The sequence below is a fragment of the Diachasmimorpha longicaudata genome, chromosome 9 (genome assembly GCF_034640455.1).
Source record: "Diachasmimorpha longicaudata isolate KC_UGA_2023 chromosome 9, iyDiaLong2, whole genome shotgun sequence".
Classification (NCBI taxonomy): Eukaryota; Metazoa; Arthropoda; class Insecta; order Hymenoptera; family Braconidae; genus Diachasmimorpha; species Diachasmimorpha longicaudata.
The window spans coordinates 4049273-4074512 of record NC_087233.1 but is presented as its reverse complement, the minus strand read 5'-3'; the positions used below and the strand labels follow the sequence as shown (position 1 = coordinate 4074512).

The 25240-nt window shown below is 37.6% G+C and overlaps 1 long non-coding RNA gene across 1 annotated transcript in view; it reads left to right on the top strand.

Annotated features, from left to right (window-relative positions):
- LOC135165714 (uncharacterized) overlaps positions 1-25224 on the top strand; it is a 140653-nt gene extending 115429 nt beyond the window's left edge. Inside the window, exon 6 of the long non-coding RNA XR_010299558.1 lies at positions 25122-25224. This is a non-coding gene — a long non-coding RNA (uncharacterized LOC135165714). The remainder of the gene's footprint in view (positions 1-25121) is intronic.
- Positions 25225-25240: the final 16 nt, after the last annotated feature.

Genomic DNA, 25240 nt, shown 5'->3' with positions numbered 1-25240 from the left:
TTCTGTAATCCATGACCCCAAAAGGTTCGATCACTATTTTATTAACAATTTTCATTAACTCATGAATAAAAATTATTATTATTTTTTATTTTCTGTTTTTATCCTACTGAGGATTTCTTCCCTCATATGTTGATATCTTATAATTGATGATATTTTTTATTTTATTGATAACCAGTTGGCTTATTTTTTATTGTAACTGTAATTGTTATTTATTTAGAAAAATGAAACAATCGAGTTTTTATTTTTTAAAAATTTATTGCAAAGGTATTCGATCATTAATTCTGGATGATATTGTATTCGCGGAAGACTGGATTTCACCGTGAAATTATCGATTATTAGGTCGTCCCTAGGGGGTTCGTAGTAACCCAGAAAGTAGTTAAATCAGCTCCAAAGTTCTCAACTTGGTGGGAAGACTTTTAATTGCTGCCAGTGGATAAACATGGGGTTAGGGGTATGAAATTGACGGACGATCGATATTGGAAGACAGTAGGAATCACTGAAGACCCGTGAAGTGAAAAAAATTACCCCCACCAAAGGTTTATTTCCCTGAAATAGGACTGAAATTTATTGCTCATCAGAGTATTCCCTTACACCTTAACCTGATTAGTCCTTCAAAATTAAGTCATCCAAAGCGCATATTTACGAGAATTTTTTTTTTAATTCTGATTATCTCGGAATCGATGGGAAATACAAAAAAAATGTTCAGACCTTTTTGACAGCCCTTACTGACCTCTAAAGAAAAGGTCATTACAAAAATGTTCTTATTCGATTTAGTTTCCGAGATATTCATCAAAAACTGGGTTCAGGAGATGTCTCAGGTGCCGAAAAAAAAATTTTTGTTTTCACTACAAACGAGAATTGGCGATAATATTCTGTTGTCCGATGCGAAATCTGCAGATATCATCATGAGATTAAATGAATGCCCCTAAATGCCCCAAATCAGCGATGAGCTACTCATAAAATTTACTTTTACCGGTCTCATCAGCTTCGAACAATAATCAGACATCACCAGTAACAACCCAACGGTACGAGAAAAACCAGTTCCCTCACCTTCATTTTCTCGGGAACACATTTATTTACTCTCAAACCCAGGGAAAACCACTTATTTTCTCTCTCCAGTTTTCAACTCCAGTACAGATACGAGCTTTCTAACGAATCCGCGTTGCCGGGGAATTTCATCAAAGACCGTAGCCGGTGACTGTGTCAGACGACAAGATCCTTAATTCGAGAACGAGAAAGTTTGTGAAAGGGAAGAAAAAAAAAATTAAATGGACACGGTTAAACTCAATTAAACGACGAATGAAGTGGAAAAGTTGAGGGATGAAAGAAAAAAATCTTAACTAGTTGTTTTGGTGGAATTAATTATGAGCGCGAAAAATCGCGGTATTTTTTGGATTAAAGTGAGACATCACCGGACAGAAGTCACAGGTGATGCGATACAGCAGAGGGCTACAGTGGGCTTATCGTGTAGACGTGCCACTTTAATCTCAGGTGTAATTCCATATTGGAGTCGGTCCAAGTGCCAACTGACTTCAGAGAAGGGTTGAAAGACCACGGGATATTTATTTCAATGAATTACATTTTTAAAACTGCAAACGAAAGAGGAAAAATCGGTTGTTATCCCAACGCCCATATCTCAAGACCCAACGATTCAATTGGGATGAATCACAACTGAAATTAAAGGGCCGGAAAGTACCTTTACATTGAAAAAAAAATATTGAAAATTCACTCAGCCAATTTTAAGGTATGGCCGATCGAAGGCGGACCGGTTGGTAGGGGTGGAAAATCGGCGAACATGTTAAAACATTGGAAATAATTTCCAGACATTTCACCCGAGCCAGTACTTATCTCCTGTAATTATATCTCGACATTATGAAGACCCAAAAAGACCGGAGATCGTGACTCGAATGCCAGTGCCCCAAACGGCTAACGAAGGTATCACTTTTTTATGAAAAATTTCCCCCCTCCAAAAACGTGCAGTTTTATTTCGAGTCTAGTCGAAGCGTTGGCGGAAAATTTTCGTCTCTCCAAATGAGAAAGAGAGGAGAAATGGGGAGGGGGTGAGTACAGCGGGTGGATAATCGTCCCGACTGGACGGAAAATGGTGGTGGGAGGACGGGGGGCGAGGGTTTTTCTCACGTAACGAACAACAAAAGACACGCAGCGCGGAACGGAAAAAAGGGAAACGTGGGAAATAGTTAACGACAGGAAAATATGAACAATACGGTACTGCGTTATTTTTGCTGCATTGACTTCTGGGTTAATGATATTTTACTGTTACTGAATTTTTTCCCCCGACGATGTTTCTTTCATTTCCTCCATGCGACAATTTCGACCCGTTGACCCCCTCCATTTGACCCGTTCACCTGTCCCATTTGACCCATTTGATACGTTAGTCTTTCCCCTTTAATCCTCTCAACTCCTCGCCTCGATATTACACTTGACCCTCACGAAGGTTCAGCTTTCATAATTACCAGATTCGTCGATTAGATTTGACCCTTTTAGCCTCTTCGCTCTTTCCTTCTGTTTAACCTACAAAATTCTGTGATGCTTTGGGCCAAGTCAGCTCTGCCTTTTAAACCGCAACAGAGTTTGAATTCCTTGATTATCTAGTTGGTCGATCCCATTTTGGCGAAAAGGTTCGATTGTGCTGAGTATTTAACCCACAGCTACCATTTGACCCTCAAGAAAATTTAATTATTCACAATATTTAACCCACCGCTCTCTTTTGACCCTCAAAAAAATTTAATTGTTTTGAATACTTAACCCACCGCTCCCATTTGACCCTCAAGAAAATTTCATTGTTCTGAATATTTAACCCACTGCTTTCATTTGACCCTCAAGAAAATTTCATTGTTCTGAATATTTAACCCACTGCTACCATTTGACCCTCAAGAAAATTTCATTGTTCAGAGTATTTAACCCACAGCTACCATTTGACCCTCAAGAAAATTTAATTGTTCTGAGTATTTAACCCATTGCTCCCATTTCACCCCCAAGAAGATTTTATTGTTCTGAATATTTAACCCACTTCTCCCATTTCACCTTAAAAAAAATAATTTCCCCTATCATTCAGTTTGTCTCCCCCATTTGACCTCAAAAAATGTTCGATCTTTCCAATCATTCGCCCCCTTCCATCCCAGTTCACCCTCCACCTCCCCTTAAACCCTTAAACAACGAAACTCAGTACCATCCCACTCATCCTCACACCTCTTTGTCACTGATCCCAATCATTCCTCACCGGTGAATACAGACTCTTACCGAAATTCCCTCTAGCAACATTGTTCCGTGATTGCTGGCCCGAGCCACTCGACCAAAGGTGTCGAAGCTGCATTCAAACCATCCCCCGGGTCCTCTTATTGGCGAACTTTTCCACGGAGTTGCATTCGTGTCTTGGGGCGAAGTAAGAACGTGAATGGGAAAGGAGGGCATGTGATGCTACGTCCCTGGGGAATATCTCCTTAATTAAGTCGCGTTTGATTTCAATTAAGACTTCAAGAAAAGCCGGGGCGCACACTCGGATGAATAACACCATCTCCACCCTTCCTTTCTCCCCACCCTCGCACCCCCGTCGGTGCAGTCACGATGTGTGCGACAGCTTCATCCCTCAGACCTCTTTCAAAAAAAAAAAAAAAAAATTAGCAAGGACACACACTCCGACGAATGACACCATCTCCACGTACATCCTTCCACCCCATATCATTATTTCTCACCCCTTACTTGAGAAAAAAAAAATTAAATTTTGTTTAAAATTTAAAATTTAAAAATTAAATTTTTTTTTTCTCAATTTTTTTTTGCAAATAAATTTATTATTTATCAAAGTGATTGTTGGTGCTTGATTTATCCCCTGGATATTCAACGATCATTATAAATAAATAAATAAAAAAAAAACTTTAACAATTTTATCCTTTCATCCCCCACATCAGCCCCTATATCCCCACCCCCACCCCCTTTAGCCCCTTACCAATCACTCCAATTAAGACACCAGTCCTTACTATTCCCAAGACACGACAACAGACAATATTCCCCATGTTATCTCGTCGTAATTAAGCCACAATTTCCTACTCCCTTCCAACAATCAACTGACGGCTGTACACTGGCTCCACTGGACTGTTGAGAATACTGTACACAATGTGAAGGACCCAGTGGCTGCATTACCACTACAGTTTGTCCCATTAGTGTCCGACATTCATCGACGCCTTGTCCCCCCGGCCCAACCCCCCACCGGCCGTCCCACCACCACCTTTTTGTCCGTTTAACGAACCCTCTGGAGGTGAGAGACCCCTTCTTTATTGGAATCCTGATAGATGTCGCGGTCAAAGCCACTGTGACTTCCCGTGATTAACGTTTCGACATACTTCCGGTCTTGTTCATGACCCGGCGAGGGTGGGTGGGGACGAATCCGGGACCATTAGAGATTGAATAGACATGGGGGTGAGGGGGTGGGAAAAAAATGGGGAGATTCTTTTCGTTATTCGTAATTGCGAAAAAGAACAAAATCGGGGGATGAATAATCCGCCTCTTTGCAAGGGAAATTCTGGACCCCTGGGGTGGGGGTGGGAGGGGGTTGTGGAAGCTCCAAAGACGCGACTCTTTGCTGGTGTATGTCGGTGGAAAGCCCTCGGGACAATCTGAAAATGAAATAATGGTAAATAATAAGTACAGGATTTTCTTTTGATGAATTTTAAAGGGGGGGATTAGGGGAGGGAAAATTAATCGGGAATGAAAATTGAAAATGGTGAAAGGGGTGAAAGAATTCTATTCTCAATTTTTTTTTTACTCGGGAATGAACGTAACCAAAATTTTTTGTTCAATTTTTGGGGTGGTGGGATGAAATTGTAATTTCGTCGAATTCTGTTCTAAAAGGGTAGTAATAATTGTTAAACAAATTAAGAAGGGCGATCTGTGAGGAAATTTTCTACCCCTAAAATTTAAAAAACGATTGAGTGAGATTTGAAGAAAGAAACTTTTTTTTTCTTGAAATAAAAATTTAAGAAATCAGTGTTTGACATTTTTTTTATTAATGACAAATTAAAAATAAAACTGATCGAATGGTGGGGCTAAACGAGATTTTCTTTCGAGATCAGGGAAAACCTTTTAAGCTATGGGAAACTGTATGGTTTCAATTCCTGAAATAAAAATAGGAATTCAAATTAAATAAAAAAATTTCAAAATTATTTTTTTGAATAATTAGTTGGAGTTAAAATATAATTTTCGGGCGTTATCAGTGAGGGAGAGAGAAGGGAAATTTGTGAGGGAGTAAGGACTGGGAAAAATTATTTTTCGCGATAATTTTTATTAATAAAAAAATGAAAATAACAAAATTGAAATATATTTTGAAAGGATTGTAATAACGGGGAGATAACGAGGCACTTGATAATGTACACAGTGATAGATATACCTCAGTGTTCGTTTCACTCCTTTGTGAGTGTCATTCGCAAACAGTGAGGTACACCAAGTGGAAAATGAGTGAAAAAATTCAACCGAAAGAGGGAGAGAGTGAGAAGAAGATGGTGACGTTAAATTACTCGAAGGAAGGAACTACCGACGGCCGTTGAAAGAATGTTACAACGAGGTGTACTGTTGTAATTTAGTTTAATGAGGTGTTAGTCATTGAGTGTCGAATGAGCGGGAAGAAGTTGCAGAAATTTTTTTATTCCATTCACTTTTCACTGTATTTCATCCATTGAAATAATCGATTAAGACCCAGATTTAGTGCATGTAGTAGTTAACATTTAACGGAGATAATCCTTTGGCAGAAGTTACGTCCAGAAAGTTGACGGTGGAGTCGCTAATTACTCCGCGATGTTCACGACTCTATCGAAATTTATTATTCGGGGGAATTAGTTACTGGCGTTTCTAGTACTTCGGATTAAATTAATCCTCGGTAAAGTTAGTCGGGTGGACGTCAGATATTTTTATCTACCGTGAATTTTTAATTATGAAAACGAATATTGGAAAATTGGAAAAATTTTATAAATTCAATCATCGAAAAGTAATTTTTTCAATACTTGTACGGAAAGTTCGTATTTTACTCCCTCGTGAGCGGGAGAAAAATGAACATTTTCCGCCCTAGGAAGGAAAGTCACTCCCTTCGGTGAGGAGTCAATTTTATTTCTCTCTCACTCCTGAGACCGCAAAACACAAAATTTGTTTTTAAAAATATCATGTTCACCCCGTGCGGGAAAATCCCATTTTCCGCCCTCCCCAGGAGAGAGTTTGGTGCCCTCTCCACTGAGGGGATTCTCATTTTTCTCCGGTTCAGTCGAAAATGGTACATTTTTTTATTAGTATGGAAAAAAGCTCTCTATCCTCGTGGACGAAAAAGTAATTTTTTAGATATTAGCGTGCGGAAAACGTACCTTTTCCCTGGACTAATATGGAAAAATCGTCCATTATTTTTACGAGCGCGAGAAAGTTTTGTCGCGATGTACGAGAGAGTTACTTTCCCGACTGTATGAGAAAACTAGCTTTTTACACTCATTCTGAGAAAAAAAATCGTACATTTTGTTACAAGTGCGAAAAAATGAATTTCAGCTCTTGGAAAATTTCTATCACCAGCTGCAAGTAACTTCTGCAATCCCCCGAGACAGGAACCCTCTTCACCACAACAATCGCATAATATTTTCCATCACAAAGTGTCGAAAGTGATGATCCGCCCTTTCGACGGGTGCGTAAAATCCAGTTTTACGTACAGCGATAAATAAATCTTCAATTCAGCCGAATTTTCACGAGAAAAAAAATTAAATTATAGTTACAACCTAAACATCTCTGTACCCTTTGAAAAATATATGGAATCATCCCCCATTATAAATATTAAAATATATTATAACTATTATAAATCATATTATGAATAAATCCCATTATAAATTAAAACCTTAAAAGGTTAAAATATATTATAAATATTACAAATATAGTATAAATGAAAATATATATTTTCATAAGGGTGGGCCTCCCTTCCCCTAATCCATTCACAACGATCAATTGATTTTGACAATCAATTTATTCACTCCATTAAAATCATCTTTGACACAGCTCTTTTGAAAATAAATTCGTTATTATGTTGCCATCAGTGTGCGCTACAGGTAGAATCCCGATGATTGGTGATACATACTCGGACCGGAAGCACATGGATGCAACGATAAAACAATTTCTCCGGTAATCACTTTCACGTGGGAGGGGGGGGTGGGGAGGAGGGGAAGGGGGCGTCCAAGCACATTTTCACCCGTTCGACCGTATAATCGACGTCGGCGTAAGCGCGATGTTTGAATTCGATTATCCGCGAGGGGTGGGCTTATGTGGAGGTGGGTGGAGGAGGGTTGAAGCAACTTTGTGGTATCAGCGTTGGAAAATCCGATCGCTTCCAGTTTATGCAACAGCTTCGTGATATTTCCTGCATCGAATTCTGTAATTTTCATTTATATCGTCATTATTTCTGGAATATTGGAGGGAACTGTGTGACAAGATGGCGGCGCGAAGTGTGTGGGATTAGATTGCGCGGGAAATTTGAAAATTTACATTTAGATTTTGTTGATTATAGATCGGCCGATTGATGGATTTTTATTTTTTATGGTCAAGCGTTGGAGAGTTGAGGTACTGTAATTATAACTTTATAGGAAATTATAATTAATGATTTTATGTGAATAATTTAGTTTCGATATTTTTAAATAATATGAGAGTTTTATAAATTGATCGTGAATCACTAAAAATTGTTTATATTTTTTGTGTCCGTTCCATTTCCGGATATTCAAAATGAATGGGTTTTTGTTTTTTATTTAGCGTAAAAATAAATAAAAAAATTCTTAGAATTTCCGAAATTCAAATGATTTTTCAGTTGAATTTCAAAGATTTTAGGAATTTTCAAATTTATTCGTGTCCGGAGAATTTCGCCACAACTGTCGAGCTTTTGCCGAGCAAAAGCTCGACAGTTGTGTCGAAAACATGAGCACCAATTGTTTAAAATATTCATTATATCCGTAAAATAAGCAAAGTTGGTTGAAAAATTTCAATAAAATTGAAAAACTCGTTGCCAACTTTCGTCGATGAATATAAAAACAAGTCTCTATATTCGCAAAGGAGAAAACCATGAAGCCTCCGCTCGCCAACAAAATTAATTTACTGAACAAGTATCAAAGCGAATTCATTGAAAATTCAACGGATTGCTTTGACTATCGCTGTTCATACATCGATACAGAGTGCTTGGAGTGAAAAAAGGGGGTGGAGGGGGGAATAACATTTCCTCTGCTTGGAAACTAAAGCTATTCAGGGGGTGGGGGAAGAGGGAAAACAAAAAAAATGGAGCTCGTAGGTTCGTGGAAAGTGTTGCCACGTATGGAAAAAAAAGCTATCGAGTGATCCATTGTTGAGAGTCCACTGGTAAAAGCTCCATTTTGCTCACGCAGTTGGCATTGATTTTTCACCCTTCATTAACCGATTTTTTATAAAGCTCATGCGGCAGACCATTTGCGTCGTTGGGATGTTGGCTGTCACTTTAATTGAGTTACGAGTTACCGATCGTAAAGATGTTGCCATGATCGTGATTTATCATATGAAGCTGCGTTTTTTTTTGTTGTTGACATTTTCAATTTAGTCATTGTTGTCAGGGATTTTGGTAGCATTTTTTTTTGGGAGTGTTTTGTATGTTACACAGAGTATTTATTTTTTGAAAATTGTATTTCTCTCTAGAGTCAATCATATTACTCTAGAGGAGAAGTATTTTGTACGTGACCCTGAATGAACTATTGATAATTATTTAGTTTTTCTAAATTTTTAATTTTCTTGAGAGAAGAATTTCGATGAATTATTTCATGCTCATAATTATTTCAGGAGTTTTCTCAGATTTATAATTAACATGATCATGTTCTAGAATAATAGAATTAACGCAAATTAGACCTAATCAGAATTGTCAAGGAATTACTCAATTTCAAAAGTAAAGGATTTAGGAAATAAGTATTTTTCTGAAGTAAATGAAAATTTGGCAAAAATAATTTTTTTCCTGAGCATACGATTTTTTGAAATTATTTAGAAAGAGATTTTAGGTAAAAATTAGACTTCCAGGGGGTGAAACGAGGGATGAAGGTTAGTTTAATGACAAAAATTAGCCTCCCAAGTCTCATTTTTCCAACAAAATTTGACCTAAAAAATTGTTAATTGTTATTTCATCCCTCGTTTCGCCCTCTAGAGGTCCAATTTTTATTCAAAATTTCTTTCCGTGTACACAACAAATTCTCATTCACAAATAAAAATTTCCACTAACAAACATTATCACTCGATAAACAAATTTATTAAATTGTTTCGTTCGTTTACTTTTCAAGAGATGTTGGCTGAGCCGACTTTATGAATTATTTGTCGCATTTTTACGTGAAAACAGGCGCCATAAATTCGCAAATCCCGTCTGCAAAAACTATAAAAAATTACGGATTCTCTCAGTCCATCGCAAAGTCAGTAATTCACTCAAATAAAATCCTGAGTTAAACTTTCCTCATCGAACGCGTCACGTTTTTCCTAAAAATTGACGTTTGCACTGCCTCCCCAATCCGGGAGACAGTGATTTTAATTCACATTGGATTTTAACGGACAAATCCAAAGAGCTGGTGAGATCCTCGAGAATACCATACACGTGAACAGCCGTTAATTCGACGGGAGGCACGTCGCACAGTAGCTTCAATTGAATTTATTACCCATCGGCTCCAATCGGCGTGTACCATCTGGGCCCGAGTTGGTGGTAGAGAGCAGCGGAAGAATACCCTTGTAATTACACGTGTAGTGAGAAAATGTAATTTTCCGAGATTTTAATTGCCATTCGAATAATTATTAATCGACAATTCCTACGGATATTGACGAATATAAAATCATTTCATTCGATAAAAACCCGAAAAAGAACTTTAAAACGATTTTTCATTTTCAATTTAAAAAATTAAATAGAAAACGAGGAAGTTAGTGTCGGGGGAATCAAATGATAGGAGATAATAACAAGGCACCTAAATTCGAAAGATTAAAATTTTTTTAATTTTTCAAACAAATTGAAAGAATAAAACAATTTTTTTTTCTTTTCGATTTTTTTACGTGAGACTGAGTGAGAAAACTGGTGTGAATTGAAGAAGAAAAATTAGTGTCTTTCGGATTTAGAAAATCTATGCTCTTTTTTTCATTTTCATAAGTCAGTTTGTATTAACAATAAATTTAGTTAACCCTTTAAAATAAATAAATCCTCTCTCTTCATGATCTTGATTCTATAATTGCAACATTTAAAATATTTAAATGCTCCCATTCGGACGCAAAAAGACGCGAAGCCATTTTACATGGGCCTCCCCACCCCTCCCTTTCTATCGAATCTGACGGTAGAAATTGTACAACCAAAGAATGTCAACACAAGACGTAATTGTTAATTAAAATTCCTCACGAAATTAATTTTTCACGTGGAAAATCTCGCATTTCCCTATCAAACGCGGTGACGAGGATCTGGGGACGTTCAAGTGCCTTGTTACACAGAAAAGATTAATTAATGAAGTGATTCCGGCAAAAGAATCTCGACGAGTCTGCAATGGCATTCAGATATCAGAAGCCGGTGGAATAAATTACCCGGAAAAGAGAGACAAAATCTTCAATATTATCTTCACGCTTTGTGTTTAAACTGACGACAGTGAAACGGGTCTTTGTGCACACGTTACAAGTGCTTCGTTATCCGTGGGGGGCACTTCATGCTACCGAGAATAATTAAAAATGCCAGGAGAAGGGTTGATACCTGGCATTGGATCAAAAAACCAAAGGGCGGAATTGTCCAGGTCTCGTATGACCTGCGATATCGACAATTTATTTTTTTTACTGTTATATTTACGTTGTAAATTTTACGCTTTCAGCCCAGTAAGCTTTATATAGATAATGGAAAAGCTATGACGGTGGGGAAATATTACTCTACCAATATAGTAGTTTTCATGTTTATCAGCCCAATATTTCTCTAACCTAAAAAAATTGATTACCAAAGAGAGTGGAAAAAATAGAATATTGTTAATTATTCATAACTTCGGTTCGGTAGAGTGAAATTTACCGATTTTTTTTCTTTTTGAAGCTCTTTTTTTAAGCTTTAAAATAAGAAAAAAATGATGCGATTTCCTTAAACAGATTCCGAGTTATTGACCATTAAACTCGGTCCAGTTTGCTCGAGCCTGGCTCATTAATTTTGAGAAATTTCTGCTATAAAAATTAAGAAACGATAACTTATAATATATTTTATATAATATACTGAGAGATATATTCTGTAAAAATGACGGAAAGCTTCGATAAATTTCCGTAAAATGTCGGTCAAATTTTCCTCAACTAAATTTTGTCCAGGAATTACTGAGAATAAAATGTAATTCAATAGTAACAATACTTTATTTATATTATATTGTAATTTTTTCCATTCTACTTATAAACTTCTCTTTCTGAGAAGGAAGAAACGTAAGTTTTATTGAATATTTCACTCCACCCGGTGTGACAATCCTTATCACATAATGATGTGATACTTGCGAATGGCGAAAATCAGTCATTAGAATCAAAGACTAATATCTCCAAATATCCTGCAGTATAAATCACATCAGCGTCGTTTCCAATTTCGCCGGTGGAATTTCGTTATCCAACTTTTTAAATTAAGAAAACAGTATGTGCGGAGAAACATGCAGACAGAAAGAATTCAGAGAGCGTTGTGCATACTGAATGTCTCCACTAGATTTCCATCCCCGGACCGGTGGCACTGGATTATTTAGGTCGTCGTTGAGATATGCCCCGAGTGAAAATGGAGAGAATAAATTCAAATTTTTTTTCGCTTCCCAAACTCAATTTTTCGTCGATACGTCAGGTTTTGTATTTTTCAACAAACGGAGTTATTTTCTTAGTCGAGATTTCAGTTTAATTATTATTTTTTTTAGTTAACATAAAAAGTAACAGATAGAAAATACATATTAACACACAAATATTTAAAAAATCACGACAGGATTTTACATTTTCACAGAGATTTTTTTTTAACCCCCGAGATAAAAAAATTTTCAAAAATCCTCATTCAGTCGTCGCTCCAATTCGAGATCTCAACACACATCAAATGTCCAAAAAACTATTTTTCATCAATACATCAGGTTTTGTATTTTTCAATGGACGGAGTTATTTTTTTAGTCGATCATTACGGTTTTATTTTTTTAGATAGACAATACACATCAACAATAAATATTAAGACATCCGCAACAACATGTTAAATCATGACAGAGATTTATTTCAACCCCCGAGAGAGAAAAAAAAATATCCAAAAATCCTCATTCAATCGGTGTACAAATCCGAGGTTTGAAAGTTCATCAAATTTTCAAAAAAATCGATGCATTTTACCCCGGGGTATTTTTTAAATTTCAAGCCATTACTGATCTCCCATTTCTCTCGTATTTCCCTTGAAGCATCAGCGGAGAGACTGATGGTTTTTAAAAAGCGACCGACAGAGAATGAAAAAGGTCGATTTTTTTTATCAAGACAAAGAGTGGAAAAGAGGTAGAGGTTGTAAAGGGTAGTGCTGGAGTAAAGGGCAAGTATGGAGTTTGGAAAAGTATAGTGAGGAAAGAGTGGAGCGCCGTGAAGCGGAAAGCAATGTCAAAAGACAGACGAAGAAGAGGGAAGAGAGTTGGGGGTATATTGTGGTGGTGAAGTCACGCTTGAAACGCAGAACAATAACGTTATGTTGAGGAGCTTCTGACGGGCTTTCCGGGGTGAAAGGGGGTGAGGGACCGGAGGGGTTGAGTAATAAAGAACATTTGAGGTTTCTGTGTATTATAATGTTTTTGGAATCCTGGGAATGCGTCTGGAACCGAGGAAAACCCGAAATAATGATTTTTTAAATTCTACTTTAAATTTTTATTATTAATAAAAAGAGGTGATAATTGAAATAAAGTCTCGAGTTGAATGAAACAAAACTCCGATTGAAAAATAAAAAACGTGATGTATCGACGAAAAATTGTTTTTTAACAATTTTATGAATCATCAGACCTCGAAACGTATAAACAACACAAATAAAAACGAATTATTTTATATTAATATTTATAATCATAAATAAAATTTATATTCACATAAGAGAAAATCGGCGTCAGAGCTTAACCCCAGTAATAACCCCGACTTATCAGAGAACTTCATCCCTCTACTAAATGAAATTCAGGAGCTGAAAATTCAACAATTCAACAGTTACCCATCGGCATAATAATATCGATAATTCCATGGGAAAATTCAGCAGTTCACGTTATCCGAAACTTGAAAGGGAGTAAAGGTGCTAGCCGGACGTTGACTTTATATGCATGAAAATTTTCCCCTGGATAATCATGTCCGACCGCATGAATTTACACATTTCAGCAAATGTTGGCTTAACCGCAGGTGAAGTGGGTGGCCTGGAGGGATGAAAAGAGAAAAGAGAAAGAGAATTTTTCGCGGGAGGAGTGGGGGTACGTGATACGGGCATGTGCTACCAGAAAATCTAATAATCATCCCCCTCGCTGCCCCCCTCTCCGATACCGTCCTCGCGGCGATTCGTGCACCAGTTACCATGAAATTCGGGAGAAATGTGACGCTGATAACTTTGAAAACATTATTCCTTTATTGGGTTATATTTCGTCGGTTGAAATGATTTTTTTTGTTCGGGCGGAAAAGGGTATTTTACGCACGCTCGGCGCGCATCATTACATTTTTTTTTACATGTTGTGGTGGAAAATAAGCATCAACACTCGGAGAAATCCATAAATACATTATGCCTTTATTTAATTATATTTCGTCGTTTGAAATTTTTTTTTTACTTGGACGGAAAGGGGTATTTTACGCACGCTCGGCGCGCGCATCATTTCATTTTGTTTTACATCTTGTGGTGGAAAATATCCCTCGATACTCGCTGAAAAAATGTTTTCCGATTCTTGACAGCAGTGGGGCTTGGTGAACACAAAATATCCTATTTCATCCCTTGTCCGTAAAGTGAAATTTCGCACTGACGATTCCCTTACCCTAAAAACCTCCTATTCATTACAAAACGTGACATTCCATTATTTTTTCTCTGCCTCATTCAACGTCTTATTCTCTAACCTCTTCCAAATTTATTCAAAATCGTCACCTACCTCGACCGGCCATTTTCCGCACGACGTGCGGAAAATTCTCAAGTGTGCATCGAGTGAAATCTCGCGCCTGAGACTTTAGTCCACCCTAAACTGACTAAAAACCTCGTTTACTTAATTCCTATTGCATCACACAAAATAGAGCGTCGAAAATAAAACTTTACGCACTAGTGCTGTAAAATACTATTTCCGATTTCCCACGTTCATTTCCGTCCTTTAATGGACACGACTCCAGGGACTGACGTATCACTGTTCAAATAAAAGTGCATGAATTTTCCCATTGTGCACTACAGTTAAGCCAATTAGGGGCGTGTAGTTTTTTCAACCCCAACTCGCTGGGGTGTGGGTGTTTGGCTTCCATTCCGCTTGGTCGGAGAAGACGAAGTACAATGCAATGAAACTCACTCTTGAAACACCCCTCCCCCCCCTGAACTTCCTTCAGCCCTCTCTTCCCTAGCCCTTGTGAGGGAGGGATAGAAGATTCCTCTCCCTGAAGTGGCTCCTTTGGACCACCAACCGTATACCGTATCTCAGCTCTTCACTGTGGAACGATAACGATAACGACGGAAACTCTTCTCGGTACTTCAATATTTTTCCTCATTTTTTTTTTCACACAATTTTTCAATTGAAATTGTCAACAAAAATTAAATTGAGGTCACCAATGACCTCATTCTATCGATAGAATTTTTTTTTAATTTGAAACATTTTTCGTTTCTGTTTGTTTTTTTTTAGAAAGTGATCAAGGAATTTTCACGATTTTATAATAAAAATAGTGATGAATGATTGACTGATATCTTCATTTTTATTGACTTTTTGGAAATGCGATTAATCCGGATTCGACAAAAAATAATAATACCCCAACGTAATAATCTCGTAAGGTTTCACCCTGAACGTTACCACAGAGTGTATTTTGGCACACGCGAGCGTGGAAAATCCAACGAGGGATCAATTGAGATGAAAAACGAAGGGGGAATTTCCCCTCCGGGGCTCACGATATTTGTGTGCTATCGCCACCGGCTTGTGGCCGCCACATGTAATCGGAGATAAAAGGTACATTTTTCACCCTGGTAATTCGTTATCAAAACATCGAATCAATGTTCGAAAATCCCATCTTCGGACGATGTAAAAAATTTCCCGTCGAGTGATAAAAAGATAAATTCTGGAGCCACAAACACCAAAAATCATTCTAAAAATGAAAATAAATATCCCCGTTAAAAAATTCCAATAAAAAAAAATCGAAAACCGCGGTAGTGACTCGCGCCAAGTCACCGCTTAGACAGCTGTCCGAACCAACGCGTCCAGTTCACTCCCTACCATCTTCCCCCACCGCCAGGCCCAGCCAATTATTCAAACCTTTTTGCCCCCACAGATACGCGATATCTCCACTGCAACCTGTTTTACCGACACCCCCAGAAGTCCACGAATAATTATCATCCGAGTAACCTAACCTTCTTCTTACCTCAAAGACGAATGGCGCAACTGCAAACTTTCCCGAAAATAACTGATACCCTTTTTACCGGGTTTCATCATCGCTCCCCGTTGGTACGAAAGTACGTCCTCCATTGGAGCTAGTATTCTCCAATGTTGCCAACCCCTACCGCCACTCTCGAGTTACGTACGGATGTGGCCTGTTACATTGTGTACAGAAGCTTTCTCGTGGTACACCAAAATTTATGGCTCTCACTAATACAAACTCTCCCCTCCCCCGCATCACCCCCTGCCCTTAAACCCTCCCCCACCTGCTCTGACAAACCCAAAACCCCTAGCACCATAATATTCCGTGGTTATGCTCACGGGACAACGTATATGGGTTTATGTGCAACATACTCTCCCTCTGCCCTGGAATTAGATTCTCCTAGTCTATCGTCACATTATATTTACACGAATGATAGGTCAGGTTGGCAATGATATTTTACTTTCGTCACACGTCTCGATGATTTTATCAATTATTATGTCTGCAGTTGGGTTTAGAGAGTAGATGAGAATTTTTCTGGTCAACGGGGCTCAAATTCAATGTTTTACCTAGCTGGTACCTGAATTTAAGACATGGATTAAAAACAGGTTTCGATTTAGTTCAGACTGAAAGTCAGGTTCAGAATACCAGGAATTAAATGCAGGTAGTGGTTTTAATTGAATAGGGAAATCAACCTGAACCGACCTGAATTTAGGTCGTGGCTGAAATTGATCAGAGCTAAATGAAAACTGTGATTGACGAGAACAGTCACAATTTAAATCGTAATTTAATGTTGAACAGCTCAACTTTAAAGTACCTGATTTTAAGCGGTACCTGAATTTAGGCGATATTTAAAATTTAGTAGCCCCAAATTCAAATTGTGACTCCAGAAAAAGACCTGACTTTAAATCATCATTTCAATTTAAACAGTTTGAATTTAAATTATCTGAATTTTAAGCTATGACCTGAACCTAAGCCGCTGTTTAGGACTTCTCAATCTAAATTATGACTTGAAAAACCACCTGAATTCAAATTGTCAAGTAAATTTAAGGAGCTTAAATTCAAGTTGCCTGAATTTACGCCGCGACCTGAATTTATGTCGCGACCTGAATTTACGTCGCGACCTGAATATATGTCACGACCTGAATTTACGCCGCCACCTGAATTACGCTGGGACCTGAATTTATACCGCGACCTGAAGTTAAGCCGCCATCTGAATTTAAGCCGCGACCTGAATTTAGGCCGCGACCTAAATTTAAATCGAGACTCAATTTCACCTGCCTTCAACTACACACGACGAATTGCAATACCGTATGCAAACATTATAGTTACCCTCAGCCGTCCAATTCTACTAAAAATATTAACAGGACAAGAATCATCTGCTCCAAATAAAACTCTTCACCTTCCAAAGACGCCCATTCCATTGTACCCCATTACTTTTTACGGTTGCATCGTGGGAAAAAAAAATTAGTTCACGAGAACTTTTTCAACCATCACCTGAAAATTATTACCCGAACTATCGACTGGGGTCATTTCTGACCCCCTTTCCCCCTCCTTTCCACCCCTTTCCCTCCATCTACGAAGCTATCGTGAGAAACTAATGAAATTGGAATGGTGAAATTGACGATAATGAAAGCTCAATGTTACCACTGTTACAATCCCCCCCCCCCCCGAAACTTTTTCAATTTTTACGGTTACAGCAGTTAATCCAGGGATTGAGAGTGCGCTAGAGGCCATCAAGGCACTCTGGCTCTCAACTCACCTCTTCAAACTTTATATTTTTCATTCAATCAATAAAGTAGCCAGGAAAGTGTAAGGATAAATGTTTTATATACAGCTTTTTTTTTTCGGCCCTCTGGTCTTAATGGACTCCAAGTTTTTGATAAGAACCATCCGCGAAACTAAGCAGATGTTTGATCTTAGTACCGGAAAATGTTAAAATAAACCGTGGGAGTTATAGTTTTCAGAATATTTCGTCTACTCTTTTGAGATTAACTCGAGAGTTAACTTGAACTTATGCTGTACAGTACAAAATCACTTTTGCGATTATTATAATCTACTGTTACCAGGTGAATTTCAGTACAATTTGACATTTGTTAAGCGTATTATGAGGATTACGAGGAGGAGATATGATGGGACGCAGTGAGAAACGACGAATTATGGAGTTATGAGTGTAATCCGGACTGTCCAACATGGGCCCGTGAATTAATTCTTATTCATTCGCTGGTGATTACCTGGACAGGAGGAGGGGTAACAGCTACCTTATTGGAGGGTAAGAGGTATTTTCAATGACCCCAGTAACGCTACTGGGAGCTTCGTTGTCTGTGTGAACTGAATATATCGCGGGAGGTAATTTTTTTTCGATGCGGTAGTGACATGCGCCAAGTACACATTTGATTTTCACCACTTTCTCGCTTCAGTGAATGCACAAATGGATGTGAGACATCGGAATAATAGTCAGTGATACTCCAGTAGTGTCCAACGTCCCCTGAACCACCTATTTAATCCCCCCCCTTCAAAATGGCGTCGCCAGTCGAAAAACCAGAATATCGCAGAAGGTGTGAGGTCAATCGTGTTCTTGGTCGGAAAAAAATTACGTTTTAATGACTCAAAAAGAAAAGTTGAATAAATCTAGAGAAAGAAATTACGCTTTTCGAGGTGCGGTAGTGACATGCACCAAGTACACATTTGATTTTCACCACTTTCTCGGTTCAGTGAATGCACAAATGGATGTAAGACATTGTAATAATAGTCAGTGATATCCCAGCAGCCTCTAACATCCCCCAAACTACCCACTCAATCCCCAGGAAAATGGCATACCCAGCCAGAAGACGAGTTGTTCCGTTATCTCGGACGATTGGTAGACTTGGCAATAGCCACTTTGCACCGTGCGCCAATGGGACTCGGGGAATTTCCTAACCAATATTCTCAACACACCGCCCTCTCGGATTATCATTGTTAGCATCGAGGACCCGGGGCACCTCACACAGAGCCAAATGCAAATACCTCAGCCCCTGATAAATGACGCGTCTTCTCTCGGCCGAATAAAAAAAAAAACCGCAAGTGGAATTTTTTGAAAGCCGGGATCAGGCTTGTTATTCGAGACACAATGAAGTGTCACAGCTGGCTGCTGTCAGAAAAAAAAAAACTACCCCCAGAACCCCTCAAACGGCCTCTTCCAGAGGAAGCGATGAACCCCCGGGAACACGATTGCCTTTCATTCTCGCAATAAAACCAACTCGATAAATTCATCCGACACCCAAAGGCGAAAATCCTCACCGCGATGTTGTACCAACGGCAGCTTTGTTGGTGAGGTGAGGGGGTAGTATGAGCCCCAGGTTTCCCTGAATTAGGTGGTGAAAAGCGGAATAGGACAATGAGACTTTGGTACGACAATGGAGGTCATGAAACAATGGTAATTGTTTTGCTTGGTGGGAGCAATAAATATATTTCCTCATTTTCGTTGATTATATCCACAACAGGGTGACCCAAAATAATAAATAATATTATTTTTCAAGTCCAGGAAATTGTGATTTTTTTTAGTAAACAAATGTTTTTTTCTGATCATAATACAGGTGAAAAAAAATTTTAATGTCAAATATTTGCCATAACGTTGGAAAATACCACGTCCCCTGGTACTGTCCAAATTTGGAAATTCAAAGAAACAAATTGTTAACCAGGCTGAGGAGGTAATAAACAAAATAATCCCCCAGAATGACGTAACATTAAGATCATTAAGATTCGCCTGCCAGGAATCAAAAATTAACTTGTAATATAATAGAAATCGAAGAAACAAAAAAAATTCTTAAGATTCGTTTGAAGTTAATCCTCTAGGTTTTTCCTCAATAAAACTCCTGGACCTTTCCAAAATAATCCTCCAGGCACTTCTCCAATTAACCAAATACCCCCTTCACTGAAGTCTTATTCCTTAGTAAAAAACATCCCCTCCAACGTACCAACGACAAACGCTTAAATTAAAGACCTTTGCATTTTTTTTCAGTTTTGATTCAGCATTACTTTGAGTAATTATCTGTCAAGAAGATTTGCAAACAGAACTTGTATTTTAGTCTGAGAATAAAGACTCCATAGACTAAGACTTCAGTGTTTATTGGAATCCAACAATTTAAAGGAATAAAAGTTAGGACTTTAGTATTAAATCGACAGTGTAAATGAATCTTATGAACAGATTTCAACCTTTAAATAATAATTTTAATAAACATTGAGAAATGACGATATCTGGACAGTTTCTCCATTAGTCGCAATAAATTACCAATTTTCATTAATAATAGATCCAAAGATGAGGTTTCATTGATCTGTCGTTGACCTCAACATATCAAAATAAATGGGAAGCACTTGGAGCCATTGGAAAGTTTAAGTATAACGTATCCTGTTGACTACCAGAGGGGATCGGCCATTAAATATCTCCGTAATGTCGGCCATTTTGTTGTCTACCTTCCTTTGTCCACCATTCTATTCACTTCACTTTTATTTCTTGAGCACAAGATTTTCGATGGTTTCAGTCTCTCAGGTCAGAATCTCCCAAGGTTTATGCTTCCGTCCAAATGGGGGCGAGAGGGGGTAATGACTCTGTTGATATCGAGTAAAATACGGGGCTGCAATGTGCTTTTACAACTTTCATCCACTTCCAGTGTTGCAATAAGTTCTAACAACGTTTACTTGCAGTGGATTTTTTGCTGCTCTGTTGATGGTTATTTGGTGATCAGTGACGCGAGGTAACACAAAATAATGAGATTTTTTTTACGTTGTTTCACATGCGAAAGGATTGCGAGTTCAAAAATCGCGCCATTTAACCATTTAAAGTCGAGGCCCTGTGCGATGGTGCTAGTATCCTAAAACGACTGAAGCGATGCAAAATATTAAAAAATGGTGGAAAAAAACCCGCCAATTTATTTTACTCAGGCGCCATTTTTTTGTAGGTTATCTCTTCGATACGAATATTCTTTTCACCGGAACAAGATTTTTATTGACACCCTTGACGTTAGAGTATTTTTAAGAAGAACATTACGTTATGAATTCAGGAAAAATCCCGTGCAAATTGAAGGAATCAGTTACGAAATTATAAAAAAATTAGTGACGCAATTTACATGTGAAAGACGCAAGTCTTTACCGCATTTTTTTCCCGAGTTAGGAATCTTTTATTGGTTCTCAACTCATTGTGGGACACAATGACTAAAACGAAAGAAAAAGAAAAAAAAAATAAGAATTTTAATGGTCATGTCAAACGAGTACTTGGCGCAAGTCTCTACCGCGTTTTTCCAAGTCGGAAATCTTTTATTCTCAGTTCGTTGTGGAACATGATGGCTTAAACGATCGCACAAAAGAAGAAATTGGCAGTTGTTATGCTCGCACCAAACGTGTACTTGGCGCAAGCCTCTACCGCGCATCCTTTCCCCCATTATTTTCAATTATTCCAAAACTAGTGGAGTGAAAGGGTTTCTCCGAGACACATTCGAAGCTTTTGTACCTCCCCCACATCCGTAAGCTCCTCTCAAACAGCTGTGAACTTGGCGCAAGCCTTTACCGCGGCCCCAGAAGACCTTCGATCAAAAGTGAAGACCATTTCCCCGTAAGCGGATTGTTTTTTACTCAAAGAGAATTGTAAACAGGATTTGAAATTTCATGCAGTATTCCACCATAAAATTGTCAAAGGGCTTTACATCTTTGTAGAAAAATCCCCTTGGAAACCAAAAACGTATCCTATTGTCTCATTGGAAATGGAGATCTAGCCGAGGATTTGTTTCCATCTTTTGGGAAAAAAAAAACGACAAAAGCCAACGCATTCTCTGTTTAATGGCTTTTGTTTCACTCAAAAGATGGCTTTTCACAGCCAGAATAATGTATACACCACCGAAAGTGTAGGCGAAAAATTCACGCGACATCCGTAGATGAAAAGTGAACGAACTCCACTTTTTACATCACTGGGCGAGCAAAAAAGGATGAAATACCGGTAGGGAAAAGTGCAGGGGCCGATGGCAAAAAGTGGACGGGCAAAAGTACCTCAACTCTTCCAGCATCGGATCCAAGAGTGAAAAAAAAAAGAGACATAAAAGCGAGTAATGCAGACTAAAGAGTTTTTTTTTTTCTTAGGCGGAGTTAAGGGTTTAGGAACTTACCTGGGGCTTAACGTTAGCATTTCCAACGATCAAAATCGTAATCGGCATCGTTTTACTACCGATCATACCATTCACCTTCTAATTAAATCTCGGGGGAGGGGATTTCTTGTCTGCAGATTATGCGAACGCATCTGGTGCGCCAATCGATTCCCTGCGAGGGGAAAAAGTAATGAAGCTGTCAGACATGGGTGGCGTGATCGATAGTTAAAGTAGGGGATAAATTCATTGAAGAGTAAATAAAATATGATTTTTTAACGAATTTTAGGTATTAGATTTTCGATTTTATTTTGAATTTTTTATTTGGATTATAATCATAATAAAAAATGCAGATTTTAATTTTTCACTGCAACAGAAATGTGGATTTTTTCACAGGACAGTGTTAAGTTCTGATTTGTCAATTTTTTTCTACAGAAAAATCACGATTTCGAATGGAATTGAGTTTTTTAAAAATTTTGTGTTTCCATGTTTTCAATAATTCAATAATAATAATAATAGGAATAATCTTTGAATTTACTAAAAATATAAAATTACTTTAAACATGTTTAAAAAAATATTTTGTCACTTCCCTCTCCATCAGTTTTTTTTTTGCAATTGATCGACGATATGTGCGACCAGAAAACCAATTTCATCGATACTTTTAGTGACAATTGAGATAAATTCAATAGAATTTTTTAATTAAGAAATTTACCAAAAACCATTTTTTCTCGATTTTTTTTCATATTTTTTTTTTATTAAATTGCTGTCGAGCTGATGGCTTCCTGGAAAGGGGGTTGAAGGGTGGAACGGGTGGAGCAGATGAAAATGGACGCGGGCAATTCACCCCACGATATTTTCCACTTTTTTATTATTTTTTGTTTTACACTTTTTCCCGATTTTTTTAGAATTTTCATTCTTTTCTGACATTTTCCGATCATCACACCATCGATTCCTCCCGAGTACTCCTCCATTTACAACTGTTGGAGGACTTCATACCTCAGCGGATGCGCTCAGATATGCATGAAGTACCCAGACAATGTGCTTTTCATTTTTTTCCGATTTTTGACGTCGATTGAATTCATTTTTGCCACTAACTTTCTGTTTTCCCTCGACTCACTCTTTTACAATTTAAAATCAATGTTCGAGCGTTGTCGATAATATAAAACGGTAAATTTCCCGGAAAAATAATTTTTACTAGAAAAAACCCATTTTCCATAAAATTAAAAAGACCATTTTTTTCGCTTCGATTCGTGAAAAAATCAATTTCAATATTTTTTCCTCACTTTTTTTCCATATCCGTAATTTTAATTGGAAACCCAAATTCAATCAGCATAGCTGGAGTTCCGAAACTCACCCCTTCCCACCCCCACGCTATCCCCGGTTAAATAAAATTGAAATCAGTGAAATATTTCGCTAATCGAAGAATGAAAAATTCATGGAATTACGTAATATCGAAATGCCTATTCTCGGATTCGGCACACGGGGCCGAGAGTTTTTCGAGACGTCGCGGTGCCCCCTAGCCCTTTATTCCACCCCTCCTCCATCGGCCGCCCAACCACCCACCCCCCACCACCCGTCCATTGAGCTTCCAAAAAGTTTCAACTGGGATAACACCGTTGAGCCACGCGAGCCATGTCATGCCCTGTGCCACATTTAACCGTGGGATGGCTGTAACTTTTCACGTTGGGTGCATCACTAATTCACCCGAAAAGTTTATATCCACCGTGTGGAATACTTGAAACTGCCGACAACTGTGACATCTTTGGTAAAATAGAATAGTAAAACCAGAAATCTATACACCAAGGGAAAGATTTATTGAAAATTACGTGCCGGTTCCATAACTTTGAGTCAAAATAGTATTCAGTAAAAATTATGGAACATTTACGCACTTATTCAGTCAATTTTCCAGAAAAAGTCTAGAACATTCGACAACACACATTATCAAAATCATTTTAAAATAGAGAAATTCTGTAATTAATGAACCAGAAGAAAAAAGTCGCTAATTACTTTCAATTATACTATAAACAATCTCCAGACGCTTGTTACAACAAATGCAATTTATCCAGAGAATCTGTTGTCATTGTCAATGGAATCAGAGCAAGTCATTAGAGTTTTAGAATTTTGTATTTGAATTTGCAGAATTTTAATTGAAAACCCCATTAAATATCCAGAATAATAATTAAATCCCATTAAATTATTAAATTACAAAATTAATGGTCAGTCAATAACTAAAATTAAATGATATACAAATCCATAATGTAATCGTTACAATAGATTTTTTAAAAAAGGATTGAGATAGAGTTGAATTGTTGATAAGTGAATGCAACTCGTTTTCCCCTTTATGACAGAATTTATAAAATCAGTCAGACATCAGTCATAAAATCACCGTCAATCGAACATTCACCCTTCACTCTCGAATTATCTTCACCCAATCGATGATACATGGAGCAAGCCATAAATGCCAACGTCCATGACAGATTTTTGTACTACTTCGCAGCATTCACCATTCACAGGTGGTGTCGGTTGGATATTCACAAGTAGTTGCGCCCATCAATTCAACCAACGACAATGGAACCCATTCACAAATAAAAATAACGATGTGATAAATAATTTTTTTATCGAGTAACCAAGCGTCATTGGAGATCCTCACGGGTTAAAAATTACCCCATTTCAACACGTAGAACCGTTCTGCCCCAATAACATGAAATTAAAAAATATCAACCCCATTTGCCCTTTTTCAAAGAAAAAAAAAATAATATTCCACGTGAAAAAAGGAAATAATCGAAAATATTGCCCCAGTGAGGATTTTTCATTCATTTTCTTTTTATTTTGTTAATTAGTATTTTTCTATTATTAATATTTTTTAGATTGTTTTTTAAGAATTTAGTTTACCCTTCCATACAGCCCTTGGCCTCAATTTTTTTTGATTAATTATCGATTGAGTTATGGCAAATAGTTCAATAGGTTAGACCGATTTTTTCTGATTTTCAATTAGTAATTAGTAATTAATCAATCACCAATTCTTAATTATTGTACTCAATCTTTTGCCATTGATTTTTTTGTCCCTCATTTTTTACAAAAAACCATTTGCTTTAGTAGAAAATTAAGCCATCCACCGATTAAAGCTAATTTAAAAATCATTATGACGACGGAAATAAATCCGTAATTGAAAAATATGATTTGATAATTATTTCAAGAAATTATAAATCGGAAGTGAAAAACTGCAATTGCTCCTTGAATCGTTGTTCCGAAAACTATGAATATGAAATGTTTTTGAGATACTCAACAACTCAATAATTTCCAAATAATTTTATGACGAATGCCATTTGCGGTTGCCCCTTTTGGCAGTGAACTACCCCCCAGTGAATTTCCAATAGCGAAATAAAAATTCCCAAATCATAAAAGCATAATCTCGGTCTAACAAAATGCAATCGAACACTGGCATCTCCACAGGGGGAATGTCTACTGATGCGAGAACCATGAGGAGTCGAGAAAAATTGGCAAAAGTTTGTTGACATCCAGCCAAATGTTTTCTCTCATTTCGGGGTATAAAGAAGGGAATATTATAATAA